The 18,450-nt window shown below is 41.3% G+C and overlaps 1 protein-coding gene across 5 annotated transcripts in view; it reads left to right on the top strand.

Annotated features, from left to right (window-relative positions):
* The window catches only part of SLC31A1 (solute carrier family 31 member 1), a 235,818-nt gene that overhangs the window by 33,082 nt on the left and 184,286 nt on the right, over nucleotides 1–18,450 (top strand). For 3 of the 5 annotated variants that reach the window (XM_085610397.1, XM_085610423.1, XM_085610406.1), the window contains exon 2: nucleotides 13,988–14,093. The exons of 1 other annotated variant lie outside the window; for it this stretch is intronic. The gene's annotated coding sequence lies outside the window, so the exon portion shown is untranslated. Of the gene's footprint in view, nucleotides 1–13,987; nucleotides 14,115–18,450 lie in introns of all 5 variants that reach the window. One more of the 5 variants, XM_085610415.1, reaches the window with a different exon arrangement.

Here is an 18,450-nt window from a genome sequence, read left to right as displayed (position 1 = left end):
ACAATAATAGCCCTAGGAGGAGCGCAAGAGCTCTCACAATGTTGCAATTATGTGCTTAAATTGAGGCCTACCTAATCTAAAACAATATGCAGGAGAAGGTTATTATTTTTGCCTTCTTGGCTACAGATTAGCAAGTAATATCTGTTGATGTGCATAACTTGAAAAGTACTCACTGATGTCAAAATGTTGTTTTGATTTTTGCACTGTCAGGGTAACGAGTACTATCTCAGGATTTGCATAGCATGCACAGTATTTGTGATTCATGTTGTGTTGGTCTGTTATGTACAATATACTATATTTGTGCATAATCCTGCATGGAGTCTCATTTGTAGTGTTTACATTGTGTCTTTGTGTGAGTGTGTTGCGCAAATGCTTTTCACATTGCCATGATGATAAGCTAGTCTGCTCTGCGCCAAGCTACCTGAGGGTGAGCACCGGTTATCTTTGGTGTGTAAACTGCTTGCCCTGACCAGAGTGGTGGGTTTTGCCTGGCTTAGGTGCATACCCTAGCCCAAGGTTTTCCAATGTTTGTCCTGGAGGGCCGATCCATGTCAGATTTTTGAGATGTTCACATTTATATAAATGTGGGAGTTCCTAAATTGGAGCTTACTCCGGTTGTGCGCTGGACCGATGATGTGATCGGTCTAAACGCCCTCTGTTACGAAAAGGGCTTAAGAGCTCTAAATGGAAGGACCAGTAGTGACAGAAACGGGACCAGCACATTCAATAATGGGCGTTATCATAGTAGAATCGACTATGTTTTATGTAGTCTTAAACTATGGCCCATGATCAGCGACATGGAGGTCGTTAGGAGGATAGAGAGTGACCATAACCCCCTGTGCGCAACTCACAAATGGTGGTCCCACATCAATCGGCACATAGGCCCTTCTGAGGTTGCCCCTCCCCTGATCATTCCAACTAATGATATGCGTAGATTAAGGTGGGAAAATATAGTAATAAATCATCAGGCCATTGCTAATATTAGTGGCCAGGTCGTTAAGGCAATATTGGCTATTGAGCACTCTAACTCACTCAGCAATGGCTTAGATAAGGTAGTAGGAATACACAATACCCTCTTCTGTACAATCAAAGACTACTTCCTTAAACCTGTGAAAAACAAAGGAGCCAGAGCCCCAAAACCTGCTAATTGGTATAATGACCAGTGTAGGGAAGCACGACTAGCTTTAGGTTATGCCATCAAGGGGGGGCAATCTTTTGTAATTCAATCTGCTAGAAAGGATTACAAAATGAGTATATCTAGGGCAAAGAAAGCTTGGGACGAGCGCCACTGGTCCGAGCTAAAGTCAGCTAGTGACAGAAGGGATTCCCGGCTGTTCTGGCACATTGTCAGGTGGGGAAACTCGGGTTTTCCCGAGCCCCCGCACAACAATGTGCCAGAGGATGATAGGGTAAATTTTTTTAAAAATCAGTACGCTGAGCCAACTAATGCCGACCTGGGCTTGGAAATTAGTGTAGATCAACCCCAAGAATTTTTTTTTAGTAATGCTGAAATCATGATGGCCCTTAACTCAGTGGCTTGTGGACGTGCTCCTGGTCTCGATGGCGTGCCAGCTGACTTATTCGTTAATGACAAAGAGCGCTGGTGCAAGTACATTCATCTTCTTATGAATGCTATTGCACTAGGTGCAGCGGTACCAACATCCTGACAGGGTGCAGTAATTATACCTGTCTTTAAGAAAGGAGACCGGTCCCAGCCGGGTAATTATAGACCTATAAGCCTCATAGACACTATTCAAAAGGTTGTGGGGCGTGTAATTGTTAATAGGCTTCTAGACTGGGCGGAGGAGTCTAATGCCCTTTCACCTTTTCAGGCAGGTTTTCGTCGGTCCACAAGTACGTTGGACCAGGTCTTTCGATTTACCCTGTTGCAATGGAGGACCGTTGTGCTGGGTAAGGGAAGTTTGTATGCGGCCTTTGTTGACTTGCGGGCCGCTTTTGACCTTGTTCCTCGGTCTAAGCTATGGTCGGTCCTCAAGAAGCAGGGTCTTCCAAACGAGTTACTATCCCTGATAATGAGGCTTCATGAATCTAACTATGCAAGAATCCAGTGGGGGGGATTAGGCTCGGTAACTGCGGACTTCCCTGTTGAGAGGGGAGTTCGGCAGGGATGTTCGATGGCTCCTGTGCTTTTCACCTTGTATATTAATGATGTTGTTGCCCGCATGCTTTCAGCACAAGTGGACGCCCCTTTTTTAGCTGGGACCAAAATCCCTATCTTAATGTTTGCAGACGACACGCTCATCCTATCTAAAACCCCTAGTGGCCTGCAGCGTGCCTTGTCTATTTTTGACCAATTCTGTGGGGAATACGGCTTAGAGGTTAATACAGCCAAAACAAAGCTTATGATTTTTAATCCCCATTGTAGCTTTAAATCTAAAATTACCTTGAATGACCGCCCGCTAGAGGTAGTGAATACTTTTACATATTTAGGTATGCATATATCTAGCGAGAAAAGTTGGCGGCATCACATTGATATTGCTACACTTAGACATAGGCAATTGTCTGGTGCTATTTGCACAGAGCACAGAAAATCTTTAACCAAACCTGTAAAACCTGCCTTGCAGATCTATGAAGCAAAGGCTTTAGGCTCTGCACTGTATGGTGCTGAGCTCTGGGGCTTTGAGAAGGTAGTTGCACTTCAATCCTCGGAGAATAAATTCCTTAGGGCTATAACTGGTGTCCCTAAAAGCACCCCATTGTTGCCCCTCAAATATGATTTGGGTAGAAGAGCAGTTTCAAATTTGGTAAAGCTTCGCCCGATCTTGTATTGGCGCAGGCTATGGACGACTCCTGTGCTCTCTCACTACGCCGAGGGCTTCTTAGATATTATACGATCTGATGTATACCACAAAATTGGATGGTTAAAATCACTTAAGATATCCCTGACTGAGCTTGGTATGTGCTCTCTCTGGGAAGATCCGGCGAGAGCAATTTTTCCATCTAAAAGCATTTTAAAGAGCACTTATTGGGAATTGGTTGCCTCCCGGCACTGGAGTAGCTCCAGTGCTGGCTCTATGACTGGAGTATTTTTAGAGGCCAAGATGTACCCCTGCCTAGAACCCTATTGGGATACTATAACTAGGCCTAGAGAAAGGAAGCTCCTTTTCCAACTCAGAGCAGGTGCTCTTCCCCTCAAATCATTGACAGCTAAGTGGGTAGGTGGAACTTGTGATAGCTGTCCTGTCTGTGGTACCAATAAAGAAATCATCGGACATTTTTTATTCTCTTGTAAATCTTATGCGGTACCAAGGCGCATATGGTTGTCCCCGATGTGCAAAAACCTAGGGACAACCAGTAGTATTGTTGCTTTGCGTATTATATGCACCAGCACTTTGACTTGGATTTCAGTAGCCACCGCAAAGTATTTAGGATGGGCATGGGTGATTAGACAGAGATTGCTAGTCATTTGACTATTCTCTAGACCAGGCAGAGACTGCTAGTCTTTCGACTATTCTCTGCTATGTTATCCTCTTCTGCATTTTTTATCTTGTATGTCATTTTAACTTATTTTTACCTAAATTATTCTATTTTTTTATATAACTTACCATTGCTAACAGAACAGTACGTTCTATCGGTATAGAAACCAAGTCAAGAAACTTAAGAAGTATGTTTTTATCTGATGTTACTGATTGGAATTTAATTCTATTTTATATTGTTGTATGTACTTGTTTTTTTGTTACTGTATTCTGCTTTTATGAATGAAATTCGAATAAAGCATACTTTGACTTGACTTGATAAATGTGAATATGCAAAAAAATCTGGCATGGATCTGCCCTACGTAACCGACATTGGAGAACCCTGCCCTAGCCAACCAGAAACCCGATTTCCAACAAGGACATTGTTAGATTTGGGTTGCATTTTGCTGATCAGCATTGTTCAAGCAGATGATTGGCGATGGTTGATGTTCTGCTGACAGTTCATTTTACTTTGTGTTAATATTCTGGATGGAAGTTTGTTAGTAGATGATGGCCAGGTGATGGTGAGAGGGACAGGCTGTGTAATAGCTTTTGTCAACCACATACAGCAGGAGTCTGGCATTTTAGCTTTACTAATTGGTGGTTTAGTCATGCCATTGGTTTAACAGTTCTGTTGTCGGTTTTTGCCAAGGAGTAGGTAAGTTTCGTTGTGCTCTTTAAGCTTTTAGGGATCTTCCTTTGTATTTCAGCCTTTTGAATTCCGATTGGCAGGTGGAACAAGAGTTTAATTGAATGGAGACCCCTGATTGTTACTTAATATATGAGCCACTTCTGCATGTTTCTTTGATCTTTATTGCAAAATGTTTTGTGTGTGCTGCAGTGAACTTTTAATCTGTTTATGGCTTTCACAGGCAGCAGATGGAGAGCTTTTAGAGCTGTTTGATGTGAGACTGATTCTTCCAGTTGAAGGCTGAATTGCTGCCTGATTATAAATTTGCTTTAGACTGCAAAATGTTTATTTTTGTTGTCCCTTATAGATCACACTGCTTAATTCTCAATTACTGGTCAGCTCTGCTCTTTGTTCAGTCTGGAGCAGAGATAATACTCTTCACTTTGCCTTTTGAATAACCTTCCTTGTGCCCACATAGCAATAAATTACTTATTTTTCATTGTTTCATGCCTCGGTGTGTAAAAATTAGGTTCTCGCGTCACTCCAGAGACCATGATCGACTTAGGATGTGAGAGACACTCAGGATGTGAGCGATCTGAGAGTAAGCGTGGATCATACCTATAAGTCTCCAGTTATTATTGTAATGCCTTAATTCTTTAACATCTGTCATATGAGGACCCTCCTTGATGATGATAATTTGTCATTTAGATGTTCACTATAACTATACCATGATTTAGATCTAAATATCTGTTCTTAAGAGTGTGGGAGAAGAGAGACCAAGAGCCATAACTGGTTTAGCACGATACCACCATTTCCAATATTACCAATTTCTATAGGCTAGTGTCCTATTCAGTCAATAAGGCTTGTATCTATTTCTCAATTTGTCCTATTCTCATTTCACTTGGTGCACTGCGATTTACTGCTTCTTGTATTTTTCGTTATTGTAAAATGATTATGAACTTAATATAATTTTCATCGCAGCTAAGAAATGCATCTCCCATCCCGATGCATCATGGAGTATCGCAGTCTCACCTAGTTTGTTGATTGTGCTTAGTCAAGGCATGTCTGTTTTTTCTTTTTGTATCATGAAGAGCAAAGGAGATGTCTCATGCATTTTATCTCTTATCTGTTTTTTTCACTGGGTTGCATTACCTGTTTCACCAGAGGCTGCTACCCAGCCAGGGACCTGTTAATACATCAGTCATCAGTCCATGTTTAGTCTTATGACTTAATTATTTTCATCCCTTATCTTGCTTCAATGCCGTTTTTTTAAAATTGTCCCACTGATTCAGTTTCAAATTGTTTTACCAGGTCTTGTTCCACTACTGTTTGATCATTTTTCCCTTGGCTAAGGAGTTTTTTTTAAATTTATTGTTTTAGCTTCTTTTATGACTGCGATGCGGTCCACCTGACCTAATATAAGAGCTTTACTTTGTCTGTGTTCTAGTGTTGCTTGTATCAGGCCAGAAATAGTCATCTATTGAGTAGAGTCTTCGGAAGACATTTGCTTATTTCCGTGCCAGAAGCCTAAAGGTTCTGTTACAGAGTATTCTGCCTCAGTCCTACTCAATCCTGCACAATAGCCTTAACCTATCAGCACCATCTGTAAGCAGCAAGCAAGACAAAGTGATAATGCCGCTGCCTGTATGCATACATAAAATACATATATACGTTCTGATCATCTCTTGGGCCCTTTCTTTGTCTGGTTTTCCTATTCTAAGTCAGGACAAAGCCCAGAATCCTTACGGACTTCACTTTCGGGCTTAACTTGCACAGGTCTGGTGCCGGGTTCCCAGTTGGCTCAGTAACTTCAATTATTTCCATTATCTCTGTTGCTTGCTTCCTAGCTGCAGAAGAGACATAGAGGACCTTGCCATGACTTCACAAAGCTGCTCCTTCCCATGTAAGCCTGTGAATGCCCAGGGAATAGAATGTGGGATCAACAACCACAGCAAAAGTTGGAACCCTAGTGTCAGTCTTTGGTTTGGGAAAGAATCTTCTTGGTGCCAAACCCACTGCCTTCATTCCAAGTTACAGAGGTTTGAATGTTAGAAAGTCAGCTTAAAGTGGGGTGGCTTTTACCGAAGATATTCGGTTTGTCACTGGATAAAGAGTTGGTTACTACTTAACCTACGGATGCCATGGGAACTGTTCTACTTCTCTAGATGAGATAGCAGTCCATCAGCCGCCTAGTTTGTATCTTTTGTTATAGAAATAATGACATTGTTTTTAAGGGTCCTGATAGCCATCAGCAAAAAGAACACAATTCAGACATTTGAAACATTTCTGTAGGATCACATCGCCTTAATCTCTATAACATAAGGAATTCAAAGCAGTAAGGCTGATGAATGTGATGTTTAAAGGCAGCTCAGATTTATTAGCAACAGAGTTTTTTATATTCTGTCAGCACTTTAGTGTGAGATTGAAGGGTAGGAGTCAATTTTTATTTTTAAATGAAGGGCTTAGGAAAAGTAAACATTTTGTACTGGTTGCTTTTTTAGAGGGCCTCTTAACAATTTGATAAGATTGAATTATAAGCGGGTGCAGCAAAGGGAATTTAAATTCCTGAACTTCAAAATAGAGGCCGTAAAAGCGCAACTCAATTACGAATTCACTGGATACTGGCAGAAATTGAAGCTGAAGGTCTGCAATGGTCGACGGAGCATTGTCGGGGTTGTTTTGATCCATGATAAATAGGAACCCCATATCTTGATGTAGAAGAGGGTGTTTAGAATCCCCTTTGTTTAACTTACTTTGAAATTCATGGATATTTTGAAGAATGTAGCTTTGTAGACATTGGTAGAGGTAAACAATTTTTGCTTTCCGGGCTATAACCCATAATCACACTAGAAAAGTAAAGTTCCACTGCAACAGACTAGAGTTTGCTGGGTAGACCGTGCTGCAGCCAGCAAAATTACAAGTGATCAACAGTATTGGTGTCTCGTTGGTTGGATCACCGTTTAACAAAAGGCTGTATGCAGAACTCTACTAATTTGCAATTGAAGTATAGTGCTCATCAGACTATTAGACTATGTGACCTGTTTCATCTTCGTTTGTGTGCATGTTTTGGTTTCAAATTCTCTTGAATGCATAGTAACATGCATATTTTGGGAGGGAAAGTTAATTATTTGGGTGTTTTTCTATATCCACCATTCTTTTCTGAGGAGACTGTTTGACCAGATGCTCAAGAGAACTGATTCACTCCGAATGCCGCAATGAAACATTTACGTAGTTTTATATTCTAATTTTGTCCATGTATAAGTGAAGGAAGTATCTCCGTTAAAAAACTGAAAGAAAATGAATCCAGGAAATCTGTACTATTATCATCCAGGATATCTGAAGTTGTGCATGCTTGCCCTTTTGAAATGTCCAGACCCTTTTTAGGTCGAGTCTGTAGCAGCGCGCATGCGCTGCTCTGACGATACTTTTAGTAATGGGCTTTCAAAAGCTCACCACACGCTCGTGCGTATGTTTTGTTTTTAATTACAGGCTATTGGGCTTTGCGTGCATCTTTCTAAGAAAGACAGCACGCAATTGGGCAAAGGTGGGTGCAGGTCCCGCCTTTGCTCCGCCCACGGCCTATTGCTTGCAGTTACCCGCACGGCCGACATATGTTTTGAATTATCGTGCCCAGAAACGGGCGCGATAATTGAAAACAGATCGCTAGCTGTGGCGCGTGCGCGCACCACTCGTTATTTGCTCTTTCTCGTCACCTTCTCCCATCTCCTTTTCTTTCTCCCACCTTTCTCCTACATGTTTCCACCAGTCATGCTTACTTTCCTTTTTCTAAAACGGAACACGTGTAAACGTCACCGTCTCTCATACAACCAGGTCGCAATGCTTAGTTCAGTCTGAAGAGGCGCCGAGGGATGCCTCGACTAGTTTAACGACAATTTTTCATTTTTTCCATCTCTTTCTTAGTCTGAGACCAACGCGCTTCTCTTTCACTCTCTATGGCAGTGAGTCACACTGGGTGATTCGTGGTCGTCTGCTGTTGGGAAACTTTTACATCTTAAAGTAGCCTGGTATTTGTGTTTCTGTTGTGGTCTTCAGGGCGACAATTACCTCCTCCGCTCCGCCAATGCAGATGCTGAGCTAAATGGAGTGTTTCTTTGGTGGAAACAAAAGTTGCATGACGGCCCAGAGCCTTCCTCTGAGACCTGCTGTGGGGTCTTTTAAATGCCAATTTGCCCAGTGTACTCTTTTCATTTGTTGTGATGCCAGGCAGGTTCCCCATTTTATGGAAATGTTCCAGAAGAAAGGGCACAGCTGTGCTCATCACAGATCCAAAGCAGACGTCTTTCCCCCAAGTCTGCTACAACAGTCTGGCACAAACAACAGGGCTTGTTCATTTTTGCTGCAAAGCACTGCCAGTGGTCTATATTTTGTTTTGAACTTTTGGCGTATTTGCCTCAGAGTTGTCTGACTGTATTCATTGCGTCTGCTGATGCTGTTGCCGCAGCGTCCGTTGTCAACGTGGTACAAAGATCCCACGCGCGCTGGTACGAGCTGCTAGAAGATAATGTTTACTGACGGTGTGAGCTCCTCAGACGGTGGCTGCCTGTGTGTACGGAGTGATCGCTGTGTGGCACTCAAGGCTTTAAATACTCAGTGACGTTTGTAGTCTAGTGGTTTGCAGGCTGCGTGCCATGAAGGGATGTCTGTGCATGAAGTGTTCTCGTGTCTGAGAATCCATCACTTCAGTTCCGTACATGTGGCTGCTCAGACATGCTCATTAAAAATCTCACTCGTGCAGGTTTTCGGATCCTGACGTAGACAGCCAATCAGCTGCTAAGTGTTTGATGTTTGGAGTAGGGACCACCTGGCAACATCGAACTCCCGTTTTAACTGGACCTTGTAACAAGCATTGGCATAGCCAATAGGTCTCGCCTTTGGGACATTCTAAGTGTTTAGTTATCCAGCACAATATCCTTGGTGCAACAACATCAAGTGTTGCATGGCTAAACACTTATAAGGTCCCAAAGGCGAGACCTATTGGCTATGCCAATGCTTGTTATTTCTTGATTTGACCCTGCATTTGTTGCAATCTGGGACTCTTCTTTTGCAACTTTTTGGCTCAGCATCTCATATAATGTGTGCCTGATCTATTCTGAGAGAGGAGTATTGATAAATATAGTATGGCTGCCACATGTAAATCCACTTCCTGAACATAATTTTTCGAATTAAAACTTGCCAATAATTTAACCATTAACTGCAAGGGGTTCTTGATAACGGACATGTATGAACTCTACTTCCCTAGTGGGGAATTTGCCAGCGCCACTAAGTGCTTGTTATATAATTGGTGTGCACATAGGAAACGTTTACATTGTAGCTCAACCGGTAATTAGTCCAACCGATTATACCTGGTGTCTACTGTCTGAGCAACCTGGAAATCCTGTATTATTTGCATATTAAACCTGTATTGTATGCATGCAAAAATGTGTTAAAGAGGAGGATTTCTTCATTACTTCCGTGTATGAGGAAAGAGTGTGCATAGTGAATTAGCCCATTTCAAGTAGGAGGACGGGTCCTCCTTTCATCATAAGTGCTGATCTCTTACAACTTCAGTGAGCTGTTTATTTTTAGAGCTCTAGCACTGTCTCAGATTCACCCAGAACACAGCTTTTCTCCTTTGTGAGCAAGTAGGCATTCGAGGTAGATCTGTTTGTATTCCAGGCTCCATCAAAGGTGGCTTTTTCTTTTGAAATTCCACATTGCACACAGTTTTCTAGTTCCAAAGTGACATAGATTTTCAGCAATGGTGTCGACTCAGGATGACGAGTACCAACAAAGGACAAGAAATTTGACCTGCCCGTTGAAGCAGCCTCCATGAAATTTACATCAGTTTACTCTGCTGTGTTCACAGATCAAGAGTACACACATACGCTTGCAAAATGCCAGTCTTTAACAAATGAGCACATGCAGGAGATCTAGTTGCTTAACTTGGGTGCTAATACAGCAGGCGCACTGCTTTTACCCTGTTTATGAGATTAAAACAACTGTTTCTTTAAATGTCTTTTACTGAGATTAAAATCCAATGTGGCCTTACTTTCTGCACTTGCAGAAGGGGACAACGAATTCTCTTATGACATTCATCCATTGAAGAGAGTACAAAGGAAGCCCACAGTTAATGTTGGAAATGGACACTAGCGGCCAGATGTACAAAGAATCTTGCAATCACAAACACTCCAATCCTGAATTTGTGACTGCAATCATGCATTCTAAATCTACTAATCCATTTTTAGGAATCAGGAAAAACATTTACGCACTCCTAAAATAGGTTTGCAACCCAATACTCATCTGTGTATGGAAGTGGTGTGATGTAGGGGTCCTTTCCAAATACTGATTCAGTATGAAATGTATCAGTTTTGTGCATAGGTTCCAGGTGTAAAATATTGAAAAGTAACTGACTTCCAAATTGAAGTGGTAACCCATTTACAACAGATAAGTAATCCCTTTAGAACCATTTCTGCTTTGTGTATGTTTAAAAAATAAAATGTTTGTTGGGACATAGCCAATGGTCCAGGAGACCACTACCAACCCTCCAACAAACTTAAAAAATATATTAAACTTTTTCTAATGCAGGACTTTTAAGGAAAACTGACTCCATTAAAAAGAAAAAAAAAAAAAAATCTTTACTATTCAGCATTCACGAACATGGTCTGCCAACTATAGCCGTCCACCATCTAAGTGATGGTTTCTAGTCGGAGTGAGTCCAAAATCGCAAGCAAAGCCAGAGGGACTATGTGGAGAGCAGAAGTGCTGTAGAGAGCCATGAGCTGAGACAAAAATGACGCGTGAGATGAAGGTTCTCTGTGGATACAGCGTCAGGAGCTGCAAGAGGTAATTGTCGGTTGCAGGAGCTACAGGTCTGTACGTACAAGATCATTTATTAAGCGCACTACCACACAGAGGTTTCAAGGCACCATAGAGAGGGAGGTTTGGTTCTGATCAAATCGTCTACAGCATTTAGGTCCAAAAGTTGTCTGTCTGGGCTCGGAAACATTTGCCACTCACTCTTGTAAGATTATACTTGGGAACAGATCATTTTAGGGAAATATGCACCGATTTGATTATTGCTAAAGCTGTATGGAGTGGAGGAGTCAGTTTAGTAAAAGGAACAATGATCCATACAAAACAGCTTCTATTGTACCTGTAGGTAAACTGGAAACCAATGTTTTGATTTCATGGCTGAGGCATTCTATTTTTTCAACCTGCATAGAATGCATGGCCAACCTTCCGGACTTGCTATAGTTTGGCCATTAATTGTTCTGGCATGCCTAAGAGATGACATTAACAAAATCAGTGTGCGATATAATCAATCAATTGATCAGATTCACTGACTTTCTCGATCAGAGTTTGATTTGAGTCGACCATTAGACCCAAGTTGACTTGGAAGTGTCTCCATTGTGAGGAAACAGTCTCTTCCTATTCCACTAGAAGCTGTACTTGCACATGATTCAGATTTCTGACTTTGTTGGATTAAGTTTTAGATAGTTGTTAAAAATCCACTATCGCTCTATGTACAAAGTTTGCATACTATTTCATCACTTTTAAATGTCATTTTTTTAGCATTGATGAGGATTTCACAGCTTACACTTAAAATGTATCTTTATGCTATGTAGACCAGTGACTCGGAGCATTAAGGTGTGGTGATGCCACTGCCTGCTGCAGGTTAGACAGAATGGATTGGATTCCATTGCAATCAGTATCCTACTTCGAAAGCTTTTGGAGTAAGAGGGGTTGGTTTGCGGAGTTGAAAGTGGTTGAAACATCTAAACATGAATGCGGCTCCCAAAGCTCCAACATTCCATTCCATTTGAATTCAGCAAAGTATTTAAAAAACGCTGCATCACCACAGCATACGTCTTGTGGAACAGAGGCTGTAGCTAGAAATGTTTATTTACTTAGTTCCCAGTGCTCCACATACAGACAGTGGAAGTATGTCTGTGCCAGATGTGTAGTGCATAGTTAGTTGATGAGGCCTTGGCTAATAAAAGGTGTTTCACTTTAGGCATCCGCATAGCTTTATGAAGGGGTGGCTCACAAATGCATTGCTTGTTGTTATGGACCAGGTTTTTGTAAACCTCAACTTGAAGATTAACATTTCATTGTTAGATTTTCATTGCAAACTAGCATACAGGTAGTAAAGCAACCCAGTGCAGTACAGAAACCCAGTGCAGTACAGAAACACAGTGCAGAACATCTCTACGTATATAGTGCATCTTTGGAAATGTGAGTCTACACTTTGACACCTGAGATCCCTTACACTTCGGGTGGAGGACACAAGAACTCAAGAAGAATCATTCACATTAGTGACACTGCCAACATTTCTACGCATTCCCTCCAGTATTGCAAAACCTCTTCCACTCTATTGCCTAATTGGACCATTGACCGCCGGATTTCTTCAGCCGGTGACTACTTCCTAACTTCACTGCAAAGTAGGGTAAACGCAGGACCCCACTCCTGCATTGAATATGTAGCTATGTCTTTTTGCCCGCAGTCGCCATGGTGCAGTCATTCAGAGTGTGTATCTTATTTGTATTCCTAGACATTGGTGCAGTCTTAGGACTCAGTGTTTGATATCCAGTTGTACCATGTTCCACGTGTTGTTTGTAATTGTGTACCCTCAGAAAACTTCTACTACCGCACATGACCATATCTTGGATCCAGCGTGATAAATTCTATGTAGGACACTAGAGGAGAGATATGTTGGAAGCCTCAACCTGATGGTTAACACACACAAAAGTCAGAAAATGATCCTACTGTGTTTTTGTTCTTTTCGAGGGGTTTTATCCCTGCATGTTCTACATTTCTGCTATTTCTTGTCGAGGACTTGCATGCCGAGGCAAGAAGTAACGCATAAGAAGGCCTTTCAAAGCTGATGGACTGGGAGCCCTTTGGATGATTGCCTGCTCACAAAGGGTCTCCTGTGACAGAATCGTCTGAGGCTCTGCTGTTGGAAACAGTCATTCCTCTTACTCTCAATAAGACAATGAAACCACAACATTGGATGTGGAAGATATACACTGATTTGCTCCAGATGTCCAGCATCCCCAAATCGTGTAATGATCGCCTTAATTTTATTTTATTTGGTAACCAAGGGACTTCACAATCAAATAACCATTTATACAAATACACAAGCACAGGATTGTTCTCGGTACACGTTGTAGGTATCTGCCAAATTGTTTTCCATGTAATGCAAACAATAAAATGACCTCTTTCTTTGGCATCTTTCAGTCCCTGTGGGAGCATTACATACATTATTCGTTCATTGAGTATCAAGTACTTCCTCAATCAGTCCTGAAAGTGTAGGAAGAATTAACCATCTTTTTGTCAGAAGCACAAAGTTAACCCTGTTACAATGAATGACATTGCCTGATGGGTTGCTTCATTCAGATGTATTACACACTAGCAACCAGAGCCTCTCCTGTAAGCCGAGGGCACAGTCACTCTGTATGGAAGCTGCTACAAGGCCCTTCATAGTCAGAAGGCATATAGGACATAAGCAAAGCTGCTGCTTGGGGTTCTTTCTATAGTTTATCATCCTATTGTTTAATGGGTAGTCCTGCAGGGCAAAAGTTAGACTTTTTTCAGTCACTTGTTAACTGCTACTTCATCATCATACCCCCGCTAATTCAAGGCAGACTGGTCTTCTATTGTATTGCAAGTGTACTTGAAACCATAATAGGAAATTATTGTGTTGCAGGTTTTGCTAAGGGATGTCTTTTGTTAAGGTTCCTTTGGGACAAACCTGAATGTTTTACAGAAAATGTTTGTTCTTGACTATTTTTGATGCGATTCCAGTTCATCAACTCTTGATAATCCCAGGACTGTCATTCTTTCGATAATACTGAATATGTAACTGTGTCTTCTGCAGGATCAAAGGCAGCACCAGCGGATTAGACACTCAACCCTGTTCTCTTGGAAAGGGGCCATAGTCTCCAGCTCCAGACAAATCCTTGAGCCAGACGACTTTGCATCTGGTAGGCTCATTTTTTGCACCAGTACGTGTACTTATATTTTTTACCAAGTGTTATGTCTAAACATTATCCAGATTCTCAATCTTCTCCTTTGTGACGCCACATGCTTATTTGTGGCAGTTCCTTCTTATGATGACATGCCTCTTTGCTGTCCCAATGGTCTTCTGTTTCCTCTATGCCCTATGGCAAGCTCAGATAGTGCTAGTAAGTGACCTGACGGTGCAGTGACCCTTGTGATTACAGTTGGTTTTTTGGGTATGTCTTTCAAAGCTTTGTTTGATTTGGTCCTTAAGCTCCATTGTTGAAGCATGCACAACTGCATCCTGCTTACTACAGACATTTGCTCATGTGGAGTGTCTTCCATCCGGTTATCTGAGGCTGTATCTCTCAACATTCTAGGCTTCATGAATTTATTTCTTGAATCAAGATATGCTAAAACTGGACAGTGTGATAAAAGAAGAGAGTTCAAGGGCTAAGAAATGGAGTAATCATCAAGTCATTGTTTTCTGTTTGGAGAGCATACAAAGGCTGCTCATAACCCCACAGACCAATTTTCCACCCTTACTCATTACTGCTGTCCCCCCATTGTATGACAATCTGTCTTTTTTATTTTATTTGTGTCTTTGTTCTCTTATGTCTGGCATATGGTTGTTTTCTTTATTAAATTTGCTTACATCCTAAATGCAATATTCCCAGAGACCGACATTTTACCACTTCCTATCATCTCTTTCCAGGGTAAAATGTTGAAGGGGCTGTGACTTGTAGTTTCACATTGAGGCGGATGGGCTTCATGATTAGCACGGATCTTGATTCAGACAAGCCCATGGCACTAAACCTGCCCTGCAATATCTGAGAGGACTTCACTTGCAGATGGTGGGCGAGGAGTCATGAGTAGTTTTGACCTTCATGTATCAGATTGAGCTTTTGACACTTTAGACCAGAACTCCCACAACAATTCTGGGAAAGAATGGCGCAATATCGTTCAATGCTTAGGACCGGGTGCTCTGATTTCCATGTTAATGCTGTTAAATTTAAGCAGCAGTTTGAGTTACTCGTGGTTACAGATGGCTACTCAGCCATTTTTATGTAATTGAAATAAAAAATCTGCTTTTTTGTAGTAATAATGTAGTAAGTTACTCAAAGGCCCATCCAAACAGGAAAAAATAAAAGAAATACAATCTTGGCATCCTTGAAGAATTTTGTTTGAGGGAGCTTGCTAGTAAACCTTGAGGTTCTTGGCCTCCTCCTGTTGTTTTGCAAACGTTTCCAGGAAGGAGTTAACAAATATTGCAGAGGAAGGGTGGAGAGACATTGTGAAAGAAGGCTGTGGACTCGGTTACAGCACTTATCTGCCTTTTGTGAATCAGCTTGTTTGTCTTATTTTAATCCATGTATCCAGAGTTGTGAAAGGTTCCTGTTTCCATTCCCCGATGCAAAACTCAGTCAATGTTCATTCTCCAATGAACAGCACTTCAGCATTCCCAAGGACCTGGAGACTTTGTGCTTTGCCACCAGGGTAGCATTTGTTAGCAAAACCTTAACCTTAATATTCCTCTCGAAGGTATAGCTCTGGAAGTCCCTTTATCATGTTTTTTATAATCCTAGTGCACTTAGCTGGTTACTGCACTGCGTTGCCCATTCTGACATCTTTTGTTTAAAGTTCATAGTGTTGAGCAGGCATTGTTTGGCGGGTGAAATGGTGGAGAGATATTCTGAGATGGACTTTGTTACTATCATCTCATATATTTTTGTCATTGTCCGATGTCCAGAAGTTGTAATAGTGTGTAGCTTGTTGGGAGACAGAGTGGTGGATTAAAGTCTTCCATTGGCCAGCAGCATGTAGCAGATCAGATCAGTTTCGTCATGCATGTTCAATTGGTGATGAGTGGTTTATTGTTGTGAACTGGTAGATTACTGGGTGATGGACTTTACCTGTATCAGTTTTTTCTTAAGTAGATGTTAGCCTGTGAAGTAGTATAAGAGTAGTATTGTGCAGCCTGTATGAACGAAATTTGGCTTCCCGTCCACTGAGTGGTATAGTATTAGTAGTAGTGTGGGGCTTGAGGAGTGTATATATATATATATATATATATATATATATATATATATATATATATATATATATATATATATTCATATATATTCACTGAAAAAACCATAGGTTTCATACACGTTATAGTTAGGAATTCGCATTTAAAAAACCTTGCAAATTCACTTAAAAAACCATAGGTTTCACACATGTTACAGTTAGGTGAATATTTCACTCGTAAAAAACCACTGAAATTCCCCCGTTATAGTTAGTTCAGATAACTATAACTCGCGCGCCCGCAATGCACTGCTGATGACGTCCCATATTACATCACTCATGACATGGTCAGTGACATCACTCATGACATCATCCTTGTGATAGAGTGGCGGTCGCGCGAGTTATAGTTATCTGAACTAACTATAACGGGGGAATTTCATTGGTTTTTTACGAGTGAAATATCCACCTAACTATAACATGTGTGAAACCTATGGTTTTAAGTGAATTTGCAAGGTTTTTTAAATGCGAATTCCTAACTATAACGTGTGTGAAACCTATGGTTTTTTCAGTGAATTTGTACGTTTTTTTAAATGCTAAGTTATGTATGTATTTGGTTATATTTATTTTACAATAAACTACGTATTACATTTTTTTTTTTTTTGGTTTTTCACCGTGCGCGCACCCCCGCGATTTAAAAAAAAAAAAAAAAAAAAAAAAAAATTTAAAAACATTTCTGCCTTTGGGGTCCTTCAGGGACCCCCTGACAAAGGCTAGGGGGTCAGGAACTCTCTACCCTGCCCCCTTTTCACGTTCGCCACCTTCCTTTTTCACTCTCGCACTGAAAACAAACAAAATGGCGGCCGACACTTCCTGATTTCGACCGATTCGAACGTTGACTAACATGTAACCACCAATCAGAATTACGCTCGCACACGTTAGGGTGCTCGCACGGTGTGCGCACGGTACGCGCTTATAGATATTTATATGCTTTTAAATGCTATTTTCTCAGGAACTACTGAACAGATTGACACCAGACCTGCAAAAGGAACTTCCCTGACCTGAGGACTACCTCTCTGCCAAATTTCAAGTAATTCTATTCAGCCGTTCGGGCTGTACCTTCGACTAAAGGTCCTATGGGAAAATGCATGGGGAAAACGCGTTTTGGGACCCCCCTTTTTTCTCGGCCCCCACTTGACGAATCGGCCCGAGACTTTCAGGGTAGGAGCTGAGCGGAGCGCCCCATTAGTTTCGAAAATTTCGCGAGGATTTGTCAACCGGCGCCAAAGTTATTCAAAATAGAATTTTCAGATTTCCTATGGAAACACGGTCCTAAATATAACTATCTACTGGCGACCGCCAGTAGATTATATATATATATATATATATATATATATATATATATATTGTTATCACTATATGCTACACAAGCTAGACATATGTTAGCCCTTCATAGCATAGGAAGTGGTGTACTGGTTAGGCTTTTCCATATCTGTGGACTCTATACTGTACTGTTTGTTGAGTGGTTATTCTGGGTTCTATCCCAGGGTTGTGGATGATGCAGTTATCTTGGAAATAGCAATGTTTTTATCTCATCTTCTGAAATGTATATGGGCATGAATTCATCAGTCTTGGCTGGTAGTGAGTTTGCAGAGTTTGGGGCTTGTACCAAGAAAGCCGTGACTTCTGTGAATTCCTTAAAGTAAGATGGCAAGATGATCTGTGATGCAAACCTGCAGTACAGTGTTATATTGTTTTGCATTGTTTGGTTTTAACTCCTAGGTATAGTAGTCCTTTTCCTTTGGGCAACACAAAGTGCATTAAACATTACTGCATATAAGTAGGGAGTGGAGTGGTTATAGAACTGGAGTCATGCGTTCTCTTGGTTGAAGGTGGAGGAGGAGTCTTGCAGCAGCTTTTTGGATGAGTTACATTTTGTGTATAATCAAACTGGGGGTCCTAAGGTATAGACTGTTAACATAATCAAACCTGGTGAGTACAAGTGTGAGGATAGCTATGTTGGTATCCAAGGCCTGGGTAGATGAGAGGCATTGTTTTCATTGTGTAGAATGTGCTGTTGATGACTTTGTTGAAATGTGGTATCAAGGATAGGCCTGAATCCATGGTAACCCTTAGTTTATGGTTTAATCAAAGATTAATAAAGCACAGCAAATCACCCATGAGGGTCTCTAGGCACTAGAGTGGCTTATTTCTTTGTGGTCATCTGCTCAATTGAACAGCCAGGTCTTGATTCCTTTCCTGAATTGCTGGAGCGAAGAAGTGATCCTGAGGTGCTGGAGCAGGTCGTTCCTAGTTTGGCTGCTGGGTGAGAGAAGG

This window comes from Triturus cristatus, chromosome 1_2 (assembly GCF_964204655.1).
Source record: "Triturus cristatus chromosome 1_2, aTriCri1.1, whole genome shotgun sequence".
In the NCBI taxonomy this organism is placed as follows: Eukaryota; Metazoa; Chordata; class Amphibia; order Caudata; family Salamandridae; genus Triturus; species Triturus cristatus.
The sequence above is the reverse complement of the archived record's forward strand: the minus strand, read 5'-3'. Positions and strand labels throughout refer to the sequence as shown.